Source organism: Ascaphus truei, chromosome 2 (genome assembly GCF_040206685.1).
Source record: "Ascaphus truei isolate aAscTru1 chromosome 2, aAscTru1.hap1, whole genome shotgun sequence".
Taxonomy (NCBI): domain Eukaryota; kingdom Metazoa; phylum Chordata; class Amphibia; order Anura; family Ascaphidae; genus Ascaphus; species Ascaphus truei.
In genome coordinates, this window is record NC_134484.1 from 425395578 (window position 1) to 425404691 (window position 9114).

Genomic DNA, 9114 nt, shown 5'->3' on the forward strand with positions numbered 1-9114 from the left:
TCCCCACGGGTGTCCGGGGGCCCAAGCTCTCCTGCAGTACCAATCAAGTGCCGCAAAAAATATGTGCAATACATTGATATAATTACTATTATCCAGATATTGGCAATAGTTCATTTGCCCATTTTAAATAAAAAAAACCAGCAGCAAAAAGTAAATAAAACTTGTACTTACCCCTGCCATGATGACGGCTATCCTCATCCTCATCACCGTCCTTGTCCTCTGTGGGCAGCAACAGCAACAGTACAATAAAAAAATACAATCTAATGGCTCCTAACCCTTAATAACCTCAGCGGTCAGTGAACTCTATAGTCATTAAGGGGTTAACTCACCCTCCCCCGCTACTATAAATATGGGCATGTGATGGCAAAGGGAGTGATGTCACATCCTTTCCAAAAATTGACTCTCACATGGTCTCATACAACCAATCAGATTGTGGATATACATCTCACAATCTGATTGGTTGAAGTAACATGTGACGGCAGCCATCTTGGTTTTGGTGATGTCATCTTAAAGGGAAAGGAAGCACAGCCTTTTTAATTGGCTGGCTTCACTCCCTTTACATGACCTCACTTCCAAAAAAATAAAAAATTGTCTCATGGTTATCCTAGCTAATCAGATTGTGTGGGAACCATTTCTCAGTCAAATGTGACATCATAGGTCTTATTTAAGGCCTGTACCTTCTCAGTTGATGCTAAGAAGGTGAAGGAGCAACAGCTCCTCCATATTTGATTACAATTAACAGATGTAGAAAAGAAAGAAGAAGAAAACAGCTTTCTGTTTTTTAGGACTTGGCTTCTTTGTTCGAGAGCTTATGAGACTCCGAGAATCAGAGGCTAAAGACATCTAAAGGTAAGAAAAAACATTGAATGTATGTTATTTTAATTTTACAGGTTTTTACATTGTATCTTTTTCATTGTATTTTTTTCATTGCCAACTGATTGCCAAAGTATTTATGTATGCCCATTTAGGGCTATACATACATACATACAGAAACAAGCAATGCATTTCTTTGCCAAATGCTTGCTTTTATTTCTTTTAAATTTATTTTGGTTGTTCGCTTTTAATTATTTCTGCTATTTATTTTGTGTTTGATTTTTAATTATGGGATTTTTTGTTGTGTTTTCAATGTATATTTATTTGTATTTTGGTTCTTTGCTTTTAATTATTTCTGTTATTTTTTTGGCTTTTAATTATGATTTATTTTTGGTCTTAAGTTTTTTAATAATGGTGTTTATTTGGAGTTTTCTTTTATATATTGATTTTTTTGGTGTTTTAATGTTTAATTCTTAACGCTTATTTGGTGTTTGCTTTATTGATTTCTGGTAATTTTGTTGTGTCTACTTTTTAATTGTTGTTTATTTGGTGATTGATTTGATTGAATTTGATATTGTTGGTGGTTGTTTATTTTTTAGGTTGACCATTGACGGCCATAGTTTTAAATCATGCCCATTTTATATGGGCATGATGTAACACTGTGTCAATCAATTGTTTTCTTGGCATTTGTAATGTTGTTTTTTCCATGTAATGTGTTTTATTTTGGGCTTGCTTTTTTTTTAGCTTCCACATTTATTGCTATGGTGACAAAGCTTGCCCATAGTATATGGGCATGCTTTAACACTATGCCAATCAATGGGTAGTGCGGGTGGTGTCCCAGGGTAGGGTGGTTAGGCCTCCCAGGTGGGTGGCAGGGAGGGTGGGTAAACCCCTTAATTACTATAACTGTTACTAACCGCTACGGTGATTAAAGGGTTAGGGGCCATTTGCTTGTATTTTTTAATTGTACTGTTGCTGTTGCTGCCCACAGAGGACAAGGACAGTGATGAGGATGAGGACAGCCTGCATCATGGCAGGGGTAAGTGCAAGTTGTATTTACGTTTTGCTGCTGGTTTATTTTAAATAGGCAAATGCACTATTATCCATATCTGGATAATAGTAAGTTTGCCCATTACTGCACTGTATGCATTAAGGGATGCGGTTCAGCTCAGGAGACCCCCGGCTCCCACACACTATTAATACAAATTAAATTAAAGCATCTTGATTACCATAGCGGATAGCCGCTATGGTAATGATTTTTTAAAAACTTTATTTGTGTTTTGATACTAGGGTTTGGGAGCCGGAGGTTTCTAAGCTGAACCACGTTGATTTCAGCCTCGGCGACGCCTACTTCCCGAGATACAGGACCTGGTGCTGGTATCCCAGTGCAGGATTTAAATCCCCCCGGTCACGTGACGCGGGAGATATAAAAGCACAGGGTATCCCTGCATCCCATACCGGGGTTTGTATCTCGGGAAGTAAGGGGTCCCCAAGGCTGAAATCAATGCGGCTCAGTTCAGGAGACCCCCTGCTCCCACACACTATTATGAAAATCAATATTTTTAATGCACGGTGACGCTATTAGTTATCGCGCTATAGAATTTATAGCACGATAGCACTTATACAAAAAACAAGTCTGACAATAGTGTATTTTTTTATCGACTTTTAAAAAAATGGCGTTTATTTTTAGTGAATACCATTTTTGGCCTCATGCTTTAGTACACAATAAATATATGCATAGTCGGGCGCAAATAGACTGATTTTATCACTGCTTTGTGAATCTATGCTGCTATGTGTCTGCCCTGTCCTGTTGTGTGTCTGTGTGTTTTGTTCCTTCCTGTGTGTATTTGTTCTGTCCTAGTGTGTGTGTGTGGTGTGTGTGTGTGTGTGTGTGTGTGTGTGTGTGTGTGTGTGTGTGTGTGTGTGTGTGTGTGTGTGTGTGTGTGTGTGTGTGTGTGTGTGTGTGTGTGTGTGTGTGTGTGTGTCTGTCCTATGAGGGTGCTGCAGGGGGAGTGAAAGAATGACAAGGAGGGGAGAGAGAATGACAAGGACTGTATTGGTTTGCCCTTTATATTGAATGTTCTGCCAATGACTTACAAAAAATGTATTGCACTGGTTTCATGTATTATTGTATTTTAACATTAGTGCACTATAATTCACTGTAACTTTAGGAGACACAGCTGTGTTTCTGCATTACTTCATGCGAAAGCTCCAAAATTTGGCATTCACAACATTGAATTGTACCTGGAAAATATATTTGTTTCTAACTACAACCAGTGCACTAGATTCTCACAATTCTTAAGGAGAACTGGTGTCAAATATCATGAAATACAAAATATGATTGGAACAGTTATGGACCTACTAACACAGACACAGATCTCTCTATCAGTGGGGGTGTCACAGGGAACATTATATAGAATTCCGAAGTTTAACTGTATTTATCCAAGTCTCCTGGTTGTGAAACTGGGACAAAAGTTGAGCAAAGAATAGCACCAGGTTTCTCAAAGAAAGAAATATTGTTTCTACCAATGGGATTATTTTACTTTCATAGAACTTGAAATATTTTCTGTCGCAGTTTACACCCGAGATACGTAAGTCAATATTTGCCAGTAGCAGCAGTTTATGTGAAGGCAAATGAAGGATACTACTTCTGAGCCATTGCCATCATTACTAAATTAATAATATATAAAAACAAATGTGTAACAAACTAATTAGCATAGAAATGTCAAATGATAGTGATGAAACATGCAATACTTATTTTCTCACTCTTGATATCCTCTCATTTAAAGCTGCAGACCAAGCAATATCCTACATGTGTGTGTTTTGTTTTAATAAATCAGTTCTGTACTATGGGAAAATACTTGTAGGATTTTTAAACAATTCTGAATGACATTTTTAATGTAATATAATGTAAGAAGCATTTTTAGTTTCTATACCAACCATTTACAAAGTCACATTCCCTTCCTCTTCTGAAACGGGCTCTGGCACACCCCTTTTTGAGCCCTGCCCTCTCTCAACCAGTGCACCAATTGTATTTAGTGACTGCCTGGTCACATGATCTTCCCCACAGAACTTTGCATCTTTGGTCCTCTTCTGCTGCACTGACTGTCATTTAGTGAACCCTCGCTCTGAATATTCGCTGATCGATCACAGGAGAACGGATTGATCAGCAACTTAGCTAATTACTTATCATTGTGTGGATTGTATTGATGCACATATTAAGGGGAAAATTGCATTTTGGACTGCTGCTTTAATAATAATATAAAAGGGCACCGGTTGGGTGCAATAGGTAATTGTGGTACATGGTAAAATGCCGGCCCAGTTCAAAGACAACCAAGTACATTGAATCCCTTACCAGCTTCTCCTGACGAGGAGTTACATCCCCAGGTTTCATAGAGATGATGGAAAAGTAAACTTACTGCAATGTCTCTCTTTAAACATTTCTGTAACTGCAATGTTGACTTTAGACCTACAGATACAGCGGCCGTTATCCGAACATTTCACAGAGCCATTTTTGTGAACTCTGTTGTATTCCACGCGGCATTCACTCATTATTCTTCCGTTAACGCTGCCAGTGAATGCGAACCGGCACTAGTTAAAACACTTAATAATGTATTATCCCTATGTGGATAATATTTATTTGGCACATTATTGTACAGTATGTGCTGAGGGAGGGGGTATTGGGCCCAAGGGTATTTGGTAGGACTCCCCTGTGGGTAGTGGGTGAAGGTGGTTAGGTGGGTGATGGTGGGTTAACCCCTTAATGACTGTAGCGGTTAATAACCGCTATGGTGATTAAGGGGTTAGGGGACATTACATTGGATGTTTTAATTATTGTGTCTGTTTTGCAGAAGCGGATGGGGCATGGGCAGGATGAAGATGAGGACAGCCTTCATCGTGGCAGCCGGACATGGGTGGTGAGTACTATATGTATTGAATGTATTTATTGTTGTTTATGTATTTTACATACACATGGGGTGTATATTGTGTATTGCAATGTTTATTGGGGGCAAATGTCCCCAATAAACATGCTATTCTGCCTTAACCCCTTCATTGCCTTAGCGACTATCCGCTATGGTAATGAAGCAGCATTTATGTATTTTTAATAATATTGTGCGGAAGCAGGGGGCCCCCTGAGCTGAACCGCATTAATTTGTGTCTCAGAGACCCCCTGCTTCCCGAATTACAGGCCCCGGTTTGGGGCATCGGTTACAGTGTCGCTGCCATATTTATAGCGGGCACGTCGCGAATGGGACGCTATAAAGATGGCGGCGACACTGCCACCCGATGACACATTCCGGGGCCTGTAACTTGGGAAGCAGGGGGTCCCTGGTCCACAAAGTGATGCGGTTCAGCTCGGGGGACCCCCTGCTCACTGTACAGTATTATTAAATAAATATTAATGCTGCTTCGTTACCGTAGCAGATACCCTGTAAGGTAAGGAACAAGTCTTTATTGATGTGTGTGTTTTACTCATAGTGTAGATGTGCAGAGGGTCTCTGGAGCTGAAGCGTTTTTGTTTTAGGTCCGGGGACCCCCTGCTTCCCGAGATACAGGCCCCTTTAGGGGGTGCCGGTATCCCTCTGCTTTGTTTACAGGCCGCGATCACGTGATCGGGACCTTTAAACGCAGAGGGATACCGGCACCTCATAAAGGGGGCTGTATCTCGGGGAGCAGGGGGTCCCCCGACCTGAAACCAATGCGGTTCAAGTCCGGAGACCCCCTGCACATGTACACTATGAATAAAAGTTGTTTAAAAATACTTTATTTGTTGCCGATGTTTGCGCTGAGAGAGCGGCTTGTCTCTCTCTGCTGCAAACATCTATCGACAGAAAAGGCCTATCGGAAGGCTTATCGGGAGCCAGCCTGTATCGGCACAGGCTCATCGGCAGTTTTGCTTTCGCAGTGCTTCGGCAGGGATCGGAAGGATTCGGCCCTTACTGAATACTGCGAGGGCTAATCGCCAAAAAAAGGCCGATCCCCCACCTATCCGCCACACTTGGTGAAAAGATTTTATCTGGCCTTACTGCATAGAGCCCATAATTCTTTGCATATCACTGTTCCTTCAGGTTGGTGAGCATCTAACAAACCTGGATGAACAACAGTCTAGTTATCAAGACTTTCAGGGGAAAAAAATCTAAGTTGAACAATGGAGTAATCATAATTTCATGAATTTACTTAAGTACTAATTAAACGTAATTGGCATTATTGATTGACATAAACAGTAAACATTTGTTATTTATTTCAATACAAAATACCGTCCTTGGCCTTGCTGGATACATTGATAAATTTAGTTGGACTTCGTCAATCAGTCTTTTGACCTGACAAGACAGACTGATGACTAGGAAAAATGTTTCCAAAAAAAGCTGATTTTGACCGTGAGTAAAAGTGACAACACATATAAAAATCATGTATCATCCCATCAGACACTTTTGATAGCCTGCTTTTTGACAAGTTCTTGAAGAGTGTAGAATGTTATCAGTTGGATGAGTTCCACATTTGACCTCTCTTGCATTACATGTCATATCATGCAGCAATGTCTACTGACCTCATTTTTATTTTAAGAAGAAAAACATCCCAATTCTAGAAATCTTGTAAATTGTTGAACAACTTTTGTCTTCTACTTACATAAAAAAAAATATATACTGTATTACAAAATATTATGATTCAGGCTGTCATAATGAATTGATTTTATAGTTGTGCAGGCATAGTAATATCACACAGTACATAACTCTCCTCTGTTATCGTTGCCAACAAAAAAAAAAAAGACTTATTGTGGTCATGAAATGTTGGGGAATTTCAATATGCGCTAAACCTAGGATACCATTTCATCCACAAACTTTCACATCTGCACTGAATTAAATCTCAGTTTCAATGACCTCATCGTGAATCTGTGTTGTGTTCCCCAGAGAATGTTTTTTTCTTAGGAAATGAAACCAATTCTTTATTTTCCCAAATCCTCCATATAAATAAGTGTATCCCTGGTGTAATACAAATCACTTTTTCCATTCTGCTTGATGTTTTATATGTATTGTTTTTTTATGTGATTAAGTAAGGAACCCTGTGTTCATGGTTTTCATATATATGTACGGTACTGGGCACTATTTTCCTATGAATAAGATGAACCGATACAATAGTTGTAGTCACCAATTTATTTAGTCATGTCTACATATTAATTGAGCTATTTCTGCATAGTTCAGAGATTGGGGGATGTAACATATATCTCACCATATATCTCACGTCACCATCACCCTCTTCTATTAAGCCTAGTTTTATTTGGAAACAGTTGTGCCCTTGTTTATGTAGATTGATAGATAAACAGTGGTCATGTAAGGCAGGGGTTCTCAACTCCAGTCCTCAAGACCCCCCAGCAGTATGGGATTTCAGTATATCCCTGATTCAGCACAGGTGGCTCAATCAATGGCACAGAACACTCTAAGAGATTGGTGGACAACTTGAACACGCCAAAGCACTCACAAGTCACCGGGTTGGAACAAAAATAAAAGAACATTTATTAAACTACATAATTAAAATGACATACTGGGAACATACTGGGGACAAAACAGAAAAGGTTTTCCTCCCACGCGTTTCACGCTGTTATAGTGCTTTCTCAAGGAGTCTTCAACTGAGCCACGGATTGAGCCACCTGTGCTGAAGCAGGAATATCCTGAAAACCTGACTTGTTGGTAGGGTCATAAGAACTGGAGTTGAGTCTTCGACTGAGCCACTGTTTGACCCAGCTTAGATTTAGCAGGGATATCCTGAACACCAGACCTGTTGGGAGGTCTGAGGACTATAGTTGAGAATCCCTGAAGTACTGTAGGTGAAGTAGATGACCACAGAATATTAGCTAATGTAATAACTGTGTTTGCTAAATTTGCTACATAAATGTTACGTTTTCACCACAATTGATTGAGATTAATGTCACTGGGATGCTTTTGTACATTAATTGATATGTAATCATAACATATCCTTTATTAAGTATCAGTAGAATTGTTTTGATGCGGGTATGATCTTTGCTCAATTGGAAATCAGAATGACAGCAATTCACTAGAAAATTGTAATGGGTCGTTTAAGATGAATTAGTTCTGGTGTAAACGTTGTACTGTTTTTTGCTGCTTGATGTGTTATAACACAAGCTGCTAACAGCAAGTTGCTTGGGTCATCTGACAAATGAGTCATTAGATATGTTTGTCTTCAGCAGTATATTCAGCGCTGTCAGTAATATAACACCATGTGTTAACTCCATCAAATAAAAACATTGTAACACTAGGTCAGTCCAATCTGTAGGTCAAAAGTGAATTAAAGACTGTGGCAAGTAAATAAGTTAAGTTAAGATGACTGACACCTTTATAAAAAAAAATGAAAAATATAAGTATTTTAAAATAATTACTAAACTTTTAATATTTCTATGGTGCACGATATGGTTTGATGTTTTTTATGTTGTTTGTCAAATTATCTTGTCACTAAAAGACATTATTTAGTCATCACAACTATTAGCTTAACTTTGTTCCATTGCTTACAACGTATGTATGGCTTATTTAGCAGTCATACAGATAAACGTTAGCAGCTGATAGACTTGAATCAAATGTTCCTGGCATAATGAAAATTAATCAATTAGAAATAATAAAACAGTTACTTTAAGGGTGAGTCTTTCTGAGGAAGAAAACATACGGTCAGAACAAACCGCATTACACAACGCATTTCAATTTAGGTTGTTTTATGTCCAGCACAGCTAGCATATTCATATTAACCATTCATTAAGCCAAAAGAGAATGGTGGTAAAGGCCCTAGCATTAACTTTATTAACATATTACATTTTTTCCCCCCCACTTAGGTTTTTTATTAGTTTCCAACTGTTATGGGGGAGAAGGGTACAGAAATAAAGAGGAGGGAGGTAAGGGGGGAAAAGAATAGTGCAGCATTCCCGACATATTTGACAATCATACTTCGCATATATAAAAATACATTATACACGGTCACTAAGAACAATACAATTTTGGATAAAAAATTTCCTTCTCTGATTTATCTAAAAAAAAAAAAATTCAATATTATTATTACTACTGGGGAAGGGGGTGGCTTACCCATCGGGTAGCCTGGATAGCACAAAGATTCTCATTGGAGGATGTTGGACTGATCTATTACATTTAAACATCAAACCTACCTCGCCTCTCAGCCAGAAGATAAAATAAATTATATATGTAATGGTGTTTCCCCCACCCTCTGGAAGATCACGCTACCACTAGCGGTGTTGTGCTGATTACCCGCTGGTTCACAGGATTCTGAGCCAGTGTCATTGGG